At 41.7% G+C, this 16,634-nt stretch overlaps 1 protein-coding gene across 1 annotated transcript in view; it reads left to right on the top strand.

Moving 5' to 3' along the window:
• Positions 1-16,634, top strand: part of CSPG4 (chondroitin sulfate proteoglycan 4) — an 881,559-nt gene that overhangs the window by 613,277 nt on the left and 251,648 nt on the right. The gene's annotated exons all lie outside the window — the stretch shown is intronic.

The following is a 16,634-nucleotide window of genomic DNA, read 5'->3' on the forward strand; positions in this document are numbered from 1 at the left end:
CCCTTCAGGAAGAACAAGGTTACCACTACTTCCCATCTAGGTGGCAATCCTCTAAGCACAACGGAGGTTATCAGGGACCTGGGCACCCAGGTTGACAGTGACCTTTGTTTGACACTCACATTGCCAGGGTAGTTTGGAAGACCTTCTACATTGGCCACCTCATCATGCAGTGATTCACATCTAGATCAAGGGAGGTCATTGTTCCCCTGTACTCATCACTCATCAGACCAATGATTGCATACAATGCCCCATTCAGATTGGATGGGCCCACAAATTCCTCGACAGGAGGTGAAAGGGTCTCAAACATATTTCTTATGCTGCCCGACTGAAGGAATTCCAGCTGTATTCAGTCGCTTACCGTCTGCTCAGAGGTGACCTGTGCCTGACATACAAAGCTATGTCCAACCCAGAATTAATGAACATGCTTCACCTCAAGACCTCTACATCCATCAGAACTACAAGGGCAGGAGACCTAAACCTCAACACAGATATTAATAGGATGTGCTGGAGGGGCAGATTCATCACCCAGAGAGTCCATATGCTGTGGAACAACATCCTGGTACATGTGAGGCTGAGCACCTCACTGGCTTTGTTCAAGTGAGATCTTGACCAATGGATGGGAGATTGCAGGTATACCCCAGGGATAACCTCAGTATCACTGCTTGACAGAGGCACAGCAAAATAATGGGCATATTATCCATCAACTTGCAGGGGTGGCAGAAGCCACAAAACTCTGGGCTAGGCTTATTAATGCCCTAGGGCAGATAGCCTAGTATGAACCTATGAACCTATGGACATAGGCATGGGGCAGTTCCTGCTATTAGGACAGCGGTCTGCAGCAAGCTATATAGTAGTAGTCGGTTTTAGCCATTGGTTTTTGACCATGGCTATTCCATGTTGCTTCTTGTTGTGGTACAAACATGGGTGTGTGGTTATCCATGCTATTTATTGCTAGTCACCCTCATTTTGTATCTTGTTCCATGTTTTTGCACATGTACATCACTGTATGACGTGCAGCTGTTTCCATGAGGTCATATGCGTGGATATGGATGTTAGTTGGGGTCCTCAGGTGTGCATATTGTACATGATATTACATTACTTAACACATGGCATTCATGCCTCAGGTGGTGCTGCAGGGCCACCTCTGTTGGATACACATACTACACTCCTGTACGTTTGGAAGCAGGTTGTGTCATGTTAGGCATCCCTGTTACTGTATGAGTGAGTCAGCGCGGGTATCAGTCCCAGTGTTCCTACTGACCAAGCGTATGTGCTATGCGTTGCCTCTTTGCCAAGGCCAGGGCATACTGGGCACGCCTCCTTCTGCCTACTGGGACTAGGTCAGGTTGTTCCTCCTCCGAGTCACCCCCTGCCTGTGGTGGCCTTGGCAATGGTGGGGGGATGTTTGGCCCAGCCCTGTGCTGGTCCTTCTGCAGCTGTTTCCGCAGGATCATATTATGTAGCATAGCACATATCATGATCATTTGGGTAGATGTAGTTGGTGTGTACTGCAAAGCTCCACCAGACGTGTCCAGACACCGGAACCGTGACTTGAGCAGCCCAAACACACGCTCTATGATATTACGTGTTTGTGCGTGTGCCTCATTATGGCGTTCCTGTTCAGGTGTGCGTGCATTTCTGATGGGTGTCATCAGCCACGGCTCAAGTGCATAACCTGCATCCCCCACTAGGTGTCCATGTGGGAAGTCCCCATTGGCAAATGATTGGTACAGCTGCGTCAGATGCCAGATGTGGGAATCGTGGTAGCTCCCAGGGCAGCCAGCACACACATTCATTATTATGCCCTGGGCATCACACACGACCTGGCAGTTGATGGAGGGGTATCCCTTGCGGTTAATGTAGGCTCTACCCGCTCACCGGCTGGTGCTTTGATGCGTATGCGTGCAGTCTATTGCACCCAGCACCTCAGGGTATCCTGCTATTTGCTGGAAGAGACGATATTGCTGGCCACAACCTCACGGTCATTAGGGACATATATATGATCACTGACATGTGGTGACATGGCATGCAGGAACTGGTGCAGTACTCTGGAGGCTGATGCCTGTGATATCCCCATCATATCACCAGTTGGTCTCTGGAAGGTACCTGTTGCTAGTATTCTTAGGCCAACACATACCTTGGTTTCTACTGGGATGGGTTCCCCTCTGTTGGTTCTGTGTGTGAGATGTGGCCTGCACAGCTCAACAATCTGCTGCAGAAGGTCTCTGTCCACTCTGTAGCTCTACTATCTCCAGCTCATGTAACCCATGGTAGGTGACCCTGGGCCTGTATACTCTTCTCCTTCTCCTCACTCTGGGTTGTCTGTCAGCGTCTGCATTGTCACCACCCTCAGCAATTCGCCTATGCCTGATTATAATAGCCATGGCAGCCCCTAGCATTTCTGCTCTGAGTTCAGCTTTTTCAGTTTTCAATTCTGATAGCTTAGTTTCTGGCAGTATCTCTTGTGAGAAACAGCCTGCACTGCTCTTTGTTGTGTTTTAAGTGCTGGGTTGGGCTTCTAGTCTGCCTGTGTAATTGCCTGCTTCTAATTGTTTCCACCAATTAACTCTAGTAGTAGCTTCTGGCAGTTTCCATGTATTTTAGTTGTTTCCTGTTTCCTCTCTGTTTCCTGAGGGGGAGCAATGTGCACACCAGCTTAAACACGCTCACAGTCACTTAAACGCGCGCACACATCCCTACACGGTGTTACACGCGCGCACACATCCTTACACGGTGTGAACTTGGCTGATTCATGTTAAAACGCGCGCACACTGCCTTACACACGTGCACGCCCGCAAACCGTTGTAAACAGTTTGCAACACGCTCCCACATGTTAAACCTGCCTTACACGCGCGCTGCAGATGCATGCGTATATCAAGAAAGTTTGAGTGTAGGGATAGCGTATACCCTCAATTTCTTGACTTTCCTAGTGTTCTGTTGAGACACACCTCCCTCCCTGATGTCTGTCTGTCATCTGTTACCTTACATTGCCCTCCAATCTGGTACATTTCTTTCTATCCTTCCCCCCCGATGTCACCTACCTCTTACTCTGTTCCTTCCCCTTCTCTAAGTCTTACACTACTCAGAAAGTGCTCATTACCTATGTGGCAGTGTGATTCAGTATTGTAACCCTCATTTACATAGGATTGCCTAGTAATGACTAGTTACATGTCTTACACGGAGCTTCCCCCCCTTGACAACCACTACACGGAGGCCATATTGTTTTGGTCTGCAAGTCCCTCCATTGACATTCAATGTACTACATAAATCCCACAATTGTGGGCTTATAAGCTTCGGTTTTTAGTTTTAGGTAGCGCACCCCGTTTGCGCGGGTGTGCGCTGCAGTTAAACCCAGAAATCCTGTGAAAAAAAAAAGTTATATAACTTATTTTTGCAACACTTTTTCATGCCAATGGCCACATATTTGGCCATTGGCATGCTTAATGAAACATATGCACCCTTTATTTGGAGCTGACATAGCTCCGTTTTTAATTGCAGAAATGTACTCAGTTGTCAGCTGAGTACATTTCTGCAACACGTCCGTTACGGACTGGTTTTTAACCGTGGATCGCGCAAATACCTCATTTGCATATCTTGGAGCTGCAAAAGAGGTATTGAGCATTTCCACACCCAGTCCGTGTAAGAGACGTGTTAGCTGTCTCTTACACAGAGATTTGGGCTGTTCCTGAATCAGGAGGCTTACACGGAGGCTTACACTACTCTTGAACTCCGTGTAAGCCTTCCTGAATCTGGCCCTCTGTCTTTGAAACTGCAGTTAAGCATCATAAATGGAGATAAAAAACATTATACTCCTCTATCCATTGGGGTCTAACCTATCGATAATAAAAAAATGTAAATCTCTTGAAGTTCAGACATATCACACTGTGAGAATACAATGCACTGGTGGTCTTCTTGTTCCTAATATCTCTAACATGCTTGGCTATCCTGTCCTTTAATTTACAGGTAGTCTTACCTAAGTAAAAGACAGGACAGCTCGTGCAGGTTGCAATATAAACCATAATTTTAGTCTTTTATCCACATTGAGGTTATTTGTTTTGTTTGTTTGATCACCTAACAAAGTATTCTTTTACAGGACCATTTGATCTATATAGTAAGGAGAAATTTGTGGGAGAGCTTAGCGAGTTAGTTTAGCTACTCAAGCACCAAATGCAGGCTGCAAACACCCAAGTGGATCCTACCACCTCACTGACCTCTACACAGTTAGAATTGTCTGTTCTGCATACACCACTACAGGAGCATTCAGCTAACAGTAATGCTCACAGTGATGGCATTATGACCAGTACTGACTCTGAAGCTGCAGTAAATGATTTTGTGAGCAGACAGCCTATGGACATTAAATCTTTTCTCATCACCTAATTTTCAGTTTTCTTCCTTCCCTAACCGAATAGAAGGGCTTGGTACTTTCCAAAGACAGTTACACACATTGGAAAAATCGATCAGGATGCTTAGAAGATTACAAATGGATAACATATTCTTAAAACTCTCCCTGGATTTACAACAAGCACCAAAAGGTTTGCGACTCTGGAAGTTCCCCGTAGGAATGCAAACTGGTTCTATTATGCACAAGGAACTACTGGAGCTTTTTGATCCAACAGGTATAGATTTGTTATGGATTATTATTCGTAGCAACAAGAGTTAATTAAAGCGTTTAGAGAAAGAAATAACTGAACTGAATACTAGCATTACGAATTATTTATTGTTTCATCATAATAAGACTCAGTATAATAAAATGTTTACAGACTTGGAAAAATATGTTAAAGACAGTTTAGATAGGAAGCAGAAAAATGTATTTAGAGATACTGATGATTATAATAAAAAGAAAGCCTATCCTATTCCTAAGAACACTGACTTATTGAATAATGTGCAAAATGAGGAGAATAATATATCTGTAGAGAGTAACAACTTTGGTCACAAGAAAGGTCAACACAGAAGGAGCAATGGACCATTTGACCATTTTTAGATCACCCAATTCCAGTGAGATGATCTCAGCTATTAATGAACAAGAACCAGGGCCAGGGGGGTACAGGAATCAAACTGGTCGATGGAATCCACCTCCAACATATGTGGGGAAGAAGGCTGGGGGTTTCAGTTACTAGGGGAAACATTTTTGGACAATGAACATAGTAGTATTATTTATGATTCTTATAAAGTCAAATTATTATATCATGATGGTTTCACCATCTGTAATTTTTGTGAATTTGACCTTAATGATGGGTATTTTAGCTTGTTGATAAAAGGTTTTACATTTGTTCCCAACTATAAAGTGGATATTGCCAAAGTGTTGATTAACCTCAAGTTGTACAGTAGACAACTCAATTTGAGTTTGTTTTTTATAGATAGACAGAACTTACAAATGAAAATATCATTCATGTTAAGAGAAAAGGCACATTTATTCCAGCTTCAAATCCCATGGTAAATGTATTTGAACAGGTGTATGAAAGGGGTATATGGAAAGTGTTAAATAAAAGAAATAATGGTCATGACAATCTTTCCATGCAAGAAACAATTATGTGATTTGAATGAATACTGAATTATGAAGCCTGACATGGGTGGGGGAGTTGTGATCTTGACACAGTTAGACTAAGTAGTTAAAATGTATGCTATACTGAATCATGAGAACACCTACAAGAGACTATCCATGAATGAAATCAACATGGCGTATGCCAAGGTTGATTGGTGGTTACATGATCTTTTGACCCAGGAGGTGATTGATCAAACAGAATACTCTTTTCTAATGTGGAAGCCCCAGTAGTCCCATTAATATTTGGGATTCATAAAATTCATAAAGATGTCAACAACACCCTTTTAGACCAATTGTGGCAGCTAAGAACACAAAAACTGAACCTCTTGCTGTATAGCTGTATATATTAATTTATACAGTAAAAAAGCTGTTGAAAAAAATAAACATATTTTAAGGGATTCATGGTAGTGTTTACAAATGTTGAGAGAATTACCCCTTGATGACAATCTTGAGTTTGTTTTTGTAACAGTAGATGTCATCAATTGATTTACGGTGATTCCACACAAAGAGGAATTAGAATATTTTGGGGACGGCCTTATCAATGTTGATTGATTACACAATGTAAAAAAGAATTTAATGGTAGAATTGATGGATATAGTGTTGTACAACAATTTTTTATACTTTGAATGAGAATACTTTTGCCAAATTTTGGGGGTAGCGATGGGGGCAAAATGCACCCCGGTGTATGCTAATTTAGTATTGGCTGAATGGGAGAAACATTATGCATTTAATTCTCCCTTTATGAGGAATATTATTTCATGGCTATGATGTTTAGATGTTATCCTAATTTTGTGGAAGGGTAAGATTGAAGAAATAGGATTGTTTATAGACGACCTTAGTAGTACCACCTCTTTTTTTAAAATGTATTTTTAAGGTTAGTGTACATGAGATAGATTTCTTGAATATATTCTTACATAAGGACATGGAAATGAAGAAATTGGGGTCTAGTATTTTTTGGAAAAATACATATTCTAAAACATTATTACACTTCAATAGTTGTCACCCTAGGCACCAAAAGAAGAATGTGATCAAAGGACAAATGGTGCGTATTTCTAGATTGGTAAGTGACAACCAAACGCTTGAGAAAAAAATGTTTAATTTAATAGGAATGTTGAAGGATAGACGTTACCCATTGAAAATACTGACAAAAGTTAGGAATGAAGTTAGACATGTCTAGAAAGGTTTACCCCAATTTTGTTGGCTAAGGAAGGTACAACTTTTAATTCTAGTTCCGCCAAGCAATATGAAAAAGCTGTGGTTTTGCCTTATAGTCATGAAGTGGTTGAATTAAGAGCAGTTTTTGACCAATGTTGGGAAAGAAATGCTAAGAAATGAAAAAAACTTTTGGCACAAGATTGAAACTTCATTTAGTTGAGGTAAAAACCTTAAGGGTCTTTTTGAACAACAAAAGGTGATCATGAAGATAATTATAGATCCATTATGAATAAGTGCAATATGTGTAGATATTGTAAGTACATCAATGAAAACCCCTAAGTAGCATTGGAGGGGTATCATTGCAGTATCATGTGTCCTGGATGGTGCAATTGCAACACTAAAATGGTGGTTTATATTGCAACCTTCACGAGCTGTCCTGCCTTTTATGTAGTTAAGACTACCAGTAAATTAAAGGACAGGATAGCTGAGCATGTCAGAGATATTAGGAACAACAATACCACCAGTGTATTTTATTCTCACAGTGTGATATGTCTGAACTTCAAGAGATTTACATTTTTTGTTATTGATAGGCTAGTCCCCATGGATAGAGGAGGATATGTTAAAACAGTGCTGGAAATGAAAGAAACTATGTGGCAACTAAGGTTGGATGCCATAACAACTCCAGGGATAAATGATTGTTGTTCCATAGCTAGTGTTTTAAAACTTAGAGCTTGTAATGTATATTAAATGTGAATTTTTTAATGTGTTTCTTCTCCATGTATGATGTTTTACTGCAGTTTCAAAGACAGGATTTATTTTTTACACATGATTATATATTTTAGATTTTTTATTTTTAACTTGTTTTCATTTTGATGCTAAGGGCCACAAGAACAGTCACAGTGTTAAATATTATTCAATGTTTGATTGGAATGCTTTTTGTAACGTCAGGTATTTACTGCATCAATCATGTGACTAGTAGAACTATTTAAATGATGTTTGCATTTGAATGATTTACTCTGATGTTGCCCGGAATATAATAGTGGGTGAAAGCTCTTAGTCTTGTTTTTATCAAAGTTTTGTTTTTATGATTAAATGATTAAACAATATCCCATGAAAGCATTTTTTGTGGTAGTGAATTTTTTTTGTTTTTTTTGTGTTAATCTTTTATCCTCATTAAGGTTATTTGTTTTGTTTAACACATGACTACAGTCCAGATAAAGTGATCAATAAATAACAGACAAATTGACAATTGTCTTTGAGTCTGGTGAAAATTTTTTGTTTTTTCATGTAGTCAGGTGTTGTTGTTTTGGTAATGGCTCTTCAGCAGTAAGGAAGGCTTAGGGCCTTTGGTTATATAAAAGGCTTTAGTCTGCATTAGAGATAAAAAAACGATTACTGAAACAATGAATCTTGGCTACAATGCAGATGCAGCAATAAAATATAAAAACAAATTAGCAGGATCTGCCTTAAACATATTTGCTGATAGACCCATAGCTTAGGGCTTGGCGAGCCCCATTCAGTTTCTGAGACTCAGACTGCTGACCTCTGTGCAATAATGTATTCTGTATAGTAATCACTAATTATGCATTCAGGGAAACTATGCCAAGACGTATTGTTGATAGCACCTTTGGGTAAGGTAGCACTGAGACAAGCCATTGAGTAGAGAAACATTAATGTCCAGCAGAGCTGACTAATTAATCCTCACAAGTGCAATGTTCCTCTGAGTTTTGTAAAACTAAACTGCGTCTAAATAAAGTTAACTACAATTCTGCATCAGCATTGCTGAGAAAAACAATACAGAACCATCCTAAATTTTCTGTAGTTTGCCATCTATATGTTCTGCAACACACTAGGGCAAATTCCATTTAGTTTAGGAAAAAAAAATCAGGAAGGCATTATATATACAGATATACATTGTAACACCAGGGAAATACTGCCAGTCCAACTATCTGGAATTTTGTATATAATTATATGTCACTTGAAAACCCAGCCACTGGGGATGCACAAGCCAGTGCATTTCTTTGTCCCGGTCCCACGCCCGGATAAATGGGGATGGTTGCATCAGGAAGGGCATCCAGTGTAAAACATTCACCAAATGATATATGCGGACAACAATACAGATTTACATAGCGGATCAGTCAAGGCCCGGGTTCACAATGACCACCACCAATACTGATAGCCAACAGGGTGCTGGCGGAAATTGGGATACTGTTAGAAGAAGAAGAAGGAGAAGAAGAGGGGGAAGACATGCCTGAAGACAGGAAGAGAGGAGAAAGGTTAGGACTGTGGTAGTGAGGGTAGGAACTTTGAATGTTGGCAGTATGACTGGTACAGGGTGAGAGCTTGCTGATATGATGGACAAAAGGAAGGTTAATATATTGTGTGTGCAAGAAACCAGATGGAAGGGGAGTAAGGCCAGGTGTATCGGACGTGGGTTAAAATTGTTCTATCATGGTGTGGATGGGAGGAGAAATGGGGTAGGGGTTATCCTGATGGAACAGTATGCCAAGAGTGTTTTGGGGGTGAAAAGAGTGTTGGATAGAGTGGTGTTTATGAAGCTGGAAATTGATGGTATAATGATGAATGTTGTTAGTGCATATGCTGTGCAAGTTGGGTGTGCAATGGATGAGAAAGACAAATTTTGGAGAGAGTTGTATGAAGTGGTGATGACTGTACCCAAGGGTGAGAGAGCGGTGATTGGAGCAGATTTCAATGGGCATGTTGGTGAAGGGAACAGAGGGGATGAGAAAGTGATGGGTAGGAATGGTGTTAAGGAGAGGAATGCAGAAGGTCAGATGGTAGTGGAATTTACGAAAAGGATGGACATGGCTATTGTGAATACATATTTTAACAAGAGAGATGAGCATAGGGTGACATACAAGAGTGGAGGAAGATGCACACAGGTGGATTATATCCTATGCAGGAGGGACAGTTTGAAGGAGATTGGAGACTGTAAAGTGGTGACAGGGGAAAATGTAATTAGGCAGCATAGAATGGTTGTCTGTAGGATGACGTTGGTGATCAAGAAGAGGAGGAGGAGTGGGAGGAGTTTGAGGGCAACACCAAGGATGAAATGGTGGAAACTGAAAAGGGGTGATTGTGAGGCGGAGTTCAGGGAAGTGTTAAGACAGGCATTGGGTGCACTGAAGAGTTATCAAATAGCTGGGTAACTACAGCTGAGCTAGTAAGGGAGATCGCTAGAAAGGTGTTTGGTGTGACATCTGGACAGAGGAAGGAGGACAAGGAGACTTGGTGGTGGAATGAAGAAGTACAGGAGAGTATACAGAGAAAGAGGATGGTGAAGAAGAAGTGGGATTGACAGAGAGATGAAGAAAGTAGATAGGAGTATAAGGAGATGAGGTGCATGGCAAAGAGAGAGAGGTCCAAAGGCTGAGGATAAGGTGTATGGGGAGTTGTATGAAAGGTTAGGCACTAAGGAGGGAGAAAAGGACCTGTTCCAATTGGCTAGACAGAGGGACTGAGCTAGGAAAGATGTGCAGCAGGTAAGGGTGATAAAGGATAATGAGGGAAATGTACTCACAAGTGAGGAGAGTGTCTTGAGCACATGGAAAGAGTATTTTGAGGGGCTGATGAATGAAGAGAATGAGAGAGAGAGAAGGTTGGATGATGTGGGGATAGTGAATCAGGAAGTGCAATGGATTAGCAAGGAGGAAGTAAGGATAGCTATGAAGAGGATAAAGAATGGAAGGGCTGCTGGTCCAGATAACATACCTGTGGAAGCACGCAGGTGTTTAGGAAAAATGGCAGTGGACTATTTAACTAGATTGTTTAATGAAATCTTGGAAACTTGGTGGAGTGGGATTACATCAAGGATTAGTTCTGAGCCCTTTCTTATTTGCAATGCTGATGGACAGGTTGACAGACTAGATCAGACAGAAGTCCCCATGGACTATGATGTTTGCAGATGACATTGTGATCTGTAATGAGAGTTGGGAACAGGTTGAGAAGACCCTGGAGAGGTGGAGATATGCTCTAAAGAGGAGATGAATGAAGGTCAGCAGGACTAAGACAGAATATATGTGTGTAAATGAGATGGAGGATAAAGGAATGGTGAGGATGCAGGGAGTAGAGTTGGTAATGGTGGATGAGTTGAATACTTGGGTTCAACAGTTCAGAGTAATAATAAGTGTGGAAGAAAGGTGAAGAAGAGAACACAGGCAGGGTGGAGTAGGTGGAGAAGAGTGTTAGGAGTGATTTGTGGCAAACAAGTAACAGTAAGAGTGAAAGGGAAAGTCTATAAGAGGGTAGTGAAACCAGCTATGTTATATGGGTTTTGAGACAGTGGCACTGACAAAAAGACAGGAGTCAGAGCCAGACGTGGCAGAGTTAAAGATGTTAAGTTTGCACTGGGTGTGACGAGGGTGGAAAGAATTAGGAATAAGTATATTAGAAGATCATCCCAGGTTGGACAAAGTCAGAGAGGCACGATTGCGTTGGTTTGGACATGTGCTGAGGAGGGATGCTGAGTATATTGGGAAAAGGATGCTAAGGATGGAGCTGCCAGGTAAGAGGAAAAGAGGAAGGCCTAAGATAAGGTTTATGGATGTGGTGAGAGAGGACATGCAGGTGGTTAGTGTAACAGAGCAAGATGCAGAGGACAGGAAGAAATGGAAACAGATGATCCATTATAGCGACTCCTAATGGGAACAGTCACTTGAAAATATTAATATGATTTATATAGAAATGCGACACTGCCAGCCCAGCTATCTGGAATTTTGTAAATAATCTTATGTCATTTGTGAATATTAATATGATTCATATGCTTGTCTTACAAATGTATGAGAACTACATGTTATGTGCATATTAAACGACCGGTGCAGAAGTGTATGTTGAACTGTATGTTATGTACTGAGCTTCAAGAATGTATCCGTAGTGTACCCAACTGGAAAAGAACAGAAATTTATATAAACTATAGTTGGAACATACAGAGTTAACTTCCAAACCCTCAAGAAAATAATTTGAAAAGTAAAGAGTTTTATGACTGTGTTTCAGTGCAGTAAGCAGACACAATGTCTAGAGCTATAGGTTTTCCTGTTGTCTTGCAACAGAAATAATTACTAGGTTTAAAATGTAAAGTATTTTTATTACTCTGTGACTTCCTAGCAGTTGGACATCTGAGAGATAAGTATTTTTGACACAGAGGTGCTAAATTCTAAGTATCTGTTTACCCTAGGAACTGGAGGCAGGTGACAAATAGTGATATAAGCCAAAGCTCACCTATCAGTAATGTTTTGATATTAATTTGGGAACTCTGTCAGAGACTGGGCATTTTGTATTTGTCTTTGGACCTGGAAACATCCTCTCATCAGCACTTGCCTTCCTAATAGCAAGTAATCAGGATACAGTAATCCCTCTTAGATATGATAGGAATATAATAAAGATTAGTTTAGAAGTTTTCTGCATTTATTTGAGACCATCCTGCAATGTTATTTTAAAATATTTCCTGTGATTCTAAACTCTGTAATCACTGTGTTGAGTTATTGAGTACTGTCTTGTTATTTTATGATTTATTATTAAATATATTTAAACATTTTAATTGTGGCAGGTTTGTTTAGAGATATGTAAGCTCATAGAGTACTTGAATATGTATTTGTTGACACCATACAGGCCACTCCTGAATAGCCTTGAAAGTCTTGGTCACACTCATCATTTGGATAATAGTAACATTACACAACAGGATTGGACATCCTTTGGTAAGGGCCTTATAGTAGCTGATAAGTAGGGGTGGCTGGTGGCAGCTGGTACTTCCTATCAGCTGCACAGCAGAGAGATAAGTATTTTTGACACAGAGGTGCTAAATTCTAAGGATCTGTTTAGCCTGGAAACTGGAGGCAGATGACAAAGTATGATGTCATCTAAAGCTGACCCTTTTGTAAAGTTTTGATATTAATTTGGGAACTCACTCAGAGACTATCCTGCAATGTTGTTTTAAAATATTTCCTGTGATTCTGAACTCTGTAGTCACTGTGCTGAGTTGTTGAATATTGTCTTGTTCTTTTATTATTTATTATTAAATATATTTAAACATTTTAATTGTGGCTGGTTGGTTTAGATATATTTAAGCTCTTAGAATACTTACATATGTATTTGGTGACACTGTATGGACTACTCCAATAGCCTTGAAAGTCTTGGCCACACTTACCATTTGGATAATAGTAACATTACACAGTAGCATTGGTCACCCTTTGTAAAGGCCTTATAGTAGCTGATAAAGAGCTGGTTGGTGGCAGTGATAACTACCTTTTAGTCTGCACAGAATGGGGCATAGCTAGTAAATCTGTGCCAGCCTTTCCCAGGAGTGTCTGTGTGTTTGTATATAAATCAAATCTCAAAGTGTGTGTGTCAGCTATTTGGGCAGGGACACAAAGTACTGGTTGGACAAAGTGGGTGGTGGAGGTTTTGGCTTGACCACTTGGCTGAGATCTTAACCCTGTAGCTGTGCCACTGAGGAGTCTTATTGGGAATCTGGAGAAAGAGGGAGAAATCATCCCCAGAATGACTGTGATCTCTGTGTGCTCTTAAGGGAAATTGTACTTGTCATCCTCCCAATGTGCATGTCCCTCACTGGTGCTAGTGGTGAGGATTGAGGCTCCTTGTTTACTGGTCCAGTGCAGGGGCATCACATATTAATTGGTTGTCAGTGGTGAGATATCCACATCGCATATTAATTGGTTGATAGTGGTAAGTTAGCCACATCACATATTAACTGGCTTGTTGTGCTGTGGATATTGAATTCCTGTAGCCTGTGTACAGTGGTCACTGAAGGTCTTTGTTCTCTCAATCAGCTATGCAGTGACCATTCAGAGTTCATATCACAATTGTTTTATTTTTTTATTAGCTTAGTTAGTCAGGGAAAGCAGGCAAGCACGTCAGCAGAGGAGTATGGAAAGCTGACAAGGAGCCAGTTGGCTGAGATGTGCCAGCCTAAAGGACTGGTTCATGCCAGCCTGACTAAAGCAGACATGATTGCAGCTTTAGTTACAGCTGCATCACAGAATAGCAATCAGGAGAACAATCAGACTGGCCATGGAGATGTACAACTCTCAGAAAATGGACAGCTCAAACTTTCCACAGAGGATTTAAAATCCATCTGGAGAGAAAGAGGCTTGAGTTGGAGGCCAAGCATCTGGAAACAGAAGGAGCAGAGAGACTGAGACATCTGGAAGCTGAGGAAAATAAGAAACTGCAGTGCCTAAAGGCTGAGGAAAATGAGAAACTGTGAAGTCTGCAGGCTGAGGAAAATGAGAGGCAGATGCAACATGAAAAGGAGATGCTGACTCTTTACCAGAGTCAATGAGGTAATAGGAAATGGAGTAACTGAACCCCAGAAGCAACAAAGGTCAGTAAATTTCTTCCACAATTTACAGAGGGGATAATTTTGATAGCTTCATTCATATGTTTGAGAGGGTATATAAACAATATAATGATGACTAAGGACACTGGGTATGGTTCCTGACCCCCTTACTCCATGTTAAAGCTGTAACTGTTCTTTCCAAACTGTCTGATACTGATTTTTTTAAATTATAAGGTTGTAAAGAACTGTTTGCTAAAACGTTTAAAGTTAACACCTGAAGCTTATAGAAAAACATTTCGTGAGCATAGATTCAAGGCAGATGAAAGTGTGTGCGAATATGTTGCTGAACTAAGCACTTATTTTCATAGGTGGGTGAGTGGCTGTCAGGTCACCACTTTGATGGGCTGCCAGACATTTTGGTGAGGGAACAAGCCCTTAGCAATTTGCCTGAGGACATGAGAATCTGGTTAGCTGATAGACAATGCACTACTGCAGATGAGTTGGGGAAGAAGGGAGACCTATACCTAGCAAGCAGGGTATCACTGCACAGAAAATGGACACCCAGTACTGCTCAGGGTTCTAAGGGAACCCATGGTGGGCAGCCCAGACTGCCCCAACAGAGTTTTCCAGTAGCAGGATAAGCTGCTAGTCCAGGTACACATCCAGAACCAAGGGTTAAATGTTTTAAATGCAGCCAGTGGGACCATGTAGCATATAGATGTCCACAGAGGCAAGGTGGGGAACAAAAGGTGGGAAATTCAGTAAGTGGGAATGACAAAATGCCAACAGCAGGTTGTCTCAAGACAACAAGGGTACCAAACTACCACCCTGTGATTTTGATAATGCAGTACCATGTGTGCATGCAGATACACGCAGTCAGGCTTGGAAACAAGCATGTAGGGGAGACCCAGACAGACCGCACACTTGCAGCCAGGACAGGTGAGTTGATTACTTCAGGGAGGGAGCTGCTGTGTAGCAGTGAGACTGAAGGTGAGCCACAGCTGCTTGTAGGCACTGTTTTGCCTTGGACAGAATGACTGCAAGGGCAGAGGTGAATAGTAGTACCTAGGCTAACAGTGAGGCACCACTGTCAGAGGATACCAGACTTCCTGTGGAAGGGGAGCTGGGAAGAGTTGCAAAGAGAGAGTTGAGACAGGCTCAGCTCTCAGACCCTACATTAAAAGGCCTGAGGGAGGTAGCTAGCGAGGCACCTGATTCTCAAGGGAAGGAGGAATCTGTATACTGGGACAAAGGGTTACTGTACAGAGAGTGGACCCCTGAGGGAGTGCTAGAGGGGGAGAGAATACAGCAGTTGGTAGTGCCCAGCACATACCATCTGGCACTGCTAGCCATAGCCCATGATATTTCCTTTGCAGATCATATGGGCATAAAACATAGAAACAGACACATTATGTAGAACTTCTATTGTCCTGAGATTTCCAAGGATGTAACAGGGTACTACAGAACTTGTGAGCAGTGCCAAAAGGTAGGCAAGGCAGGAGACAAGGTGAATGCTCCTTTGATACCTTTGCCTGTGATGTCAGAGGGTAGCTGTGGATATTGTGGGGACTCTGAGCACCCCAACTTCCACAGGGAAAATGTATATTCTAGTGGTAGTAGATTATGCTACCAGATACCCTGAGGCAGTAGCTCTGTCTTCCTTTAAGGCAGAAAAGGTGGCAAATGCTTTGTTAGAAATGTTCAGCAGGGTGGGTTTTCCAAACAAAATACTGACTGACAGAAATACCAATTTCAAGTCAGACCTGCTGGCTTGTCTGTGGAAGTACTGTGGAGTGAAGCACCTGAAGACCATCCCCTACCATCTTCAGACTAATGGTTTTGTTGAGAGGTTAAACTCTATACTCAAGACCATCATACGAGCATTTGCAGACCAGTCTAAGGGTGATTGGAACAAATATTTTCCCCATCTGTTGCTTGCTTACAGAGAGGTTCCTCAGGAATCCACAGGTTTTTATCCCTTTGAGTTGCTATATGGGCATAGAATGAGGGGACCTCTAAATTTGATTCAAGATGAGTGGGAGGGTGAGTGTGAATCCCGTAAGGAGTCTGTTGTGCCATATGTCCTAAACTTCAGGACAAGCTCATAGGCTTGGCCCAGGAGAACCTGGCAGAAGCCCAACAGCAGAAAAGGGTCTGGTATGACAGGAATGCTTGAGCTAGAGAGTATGTTGTAGGGCAGCAGGTAATGGTTCTCATTCCTGTCTGACACAACAAGCTGCAGGCAGCTTGGGAGGGACCCTACAAAGTGCTAAAGAAGGTCAGTGATGTTAACTACATGGTAGAACTGCTAGGCAGGAGGCAGGGGAAACAAATTTACCATGTTAACATGATGAAACCTTACCATGATAGGGAAGCTATTGTGTTAATTATTTGCAGTACAAGGCAGGAGAAGCCTGAGCGGGATCTATGGCTACAGGGAGCAAGCCAGGAAAATCCCAAATTACTGTGGTGGAGCCTAGGATTTCAGGCATATGATGGGACAGTGCAGCACTGGGGTCAGCAATGCCAAGGCAGCTGGAATCTCAAGACAGGGAATGAGGTAAGGTAGCCCCAGACAGTCAACCCTCTCAAGTAACATCTCTCAAGGGTCAATTGAAAAAC

This window comes from Protopterus annectens, chromosome 4.part1 (assembly GCF_019279795.1).
Source record: "Protopterus annectens isolate FY-2018-M chromosome 4.part1, PAN1.0, whole genome shotgun sequence".
NCBI lineage: Eukaryota > Metazoa > Chordata > Ceratodontiformes > Protopteridae > Protopterus > Protopterus annectens.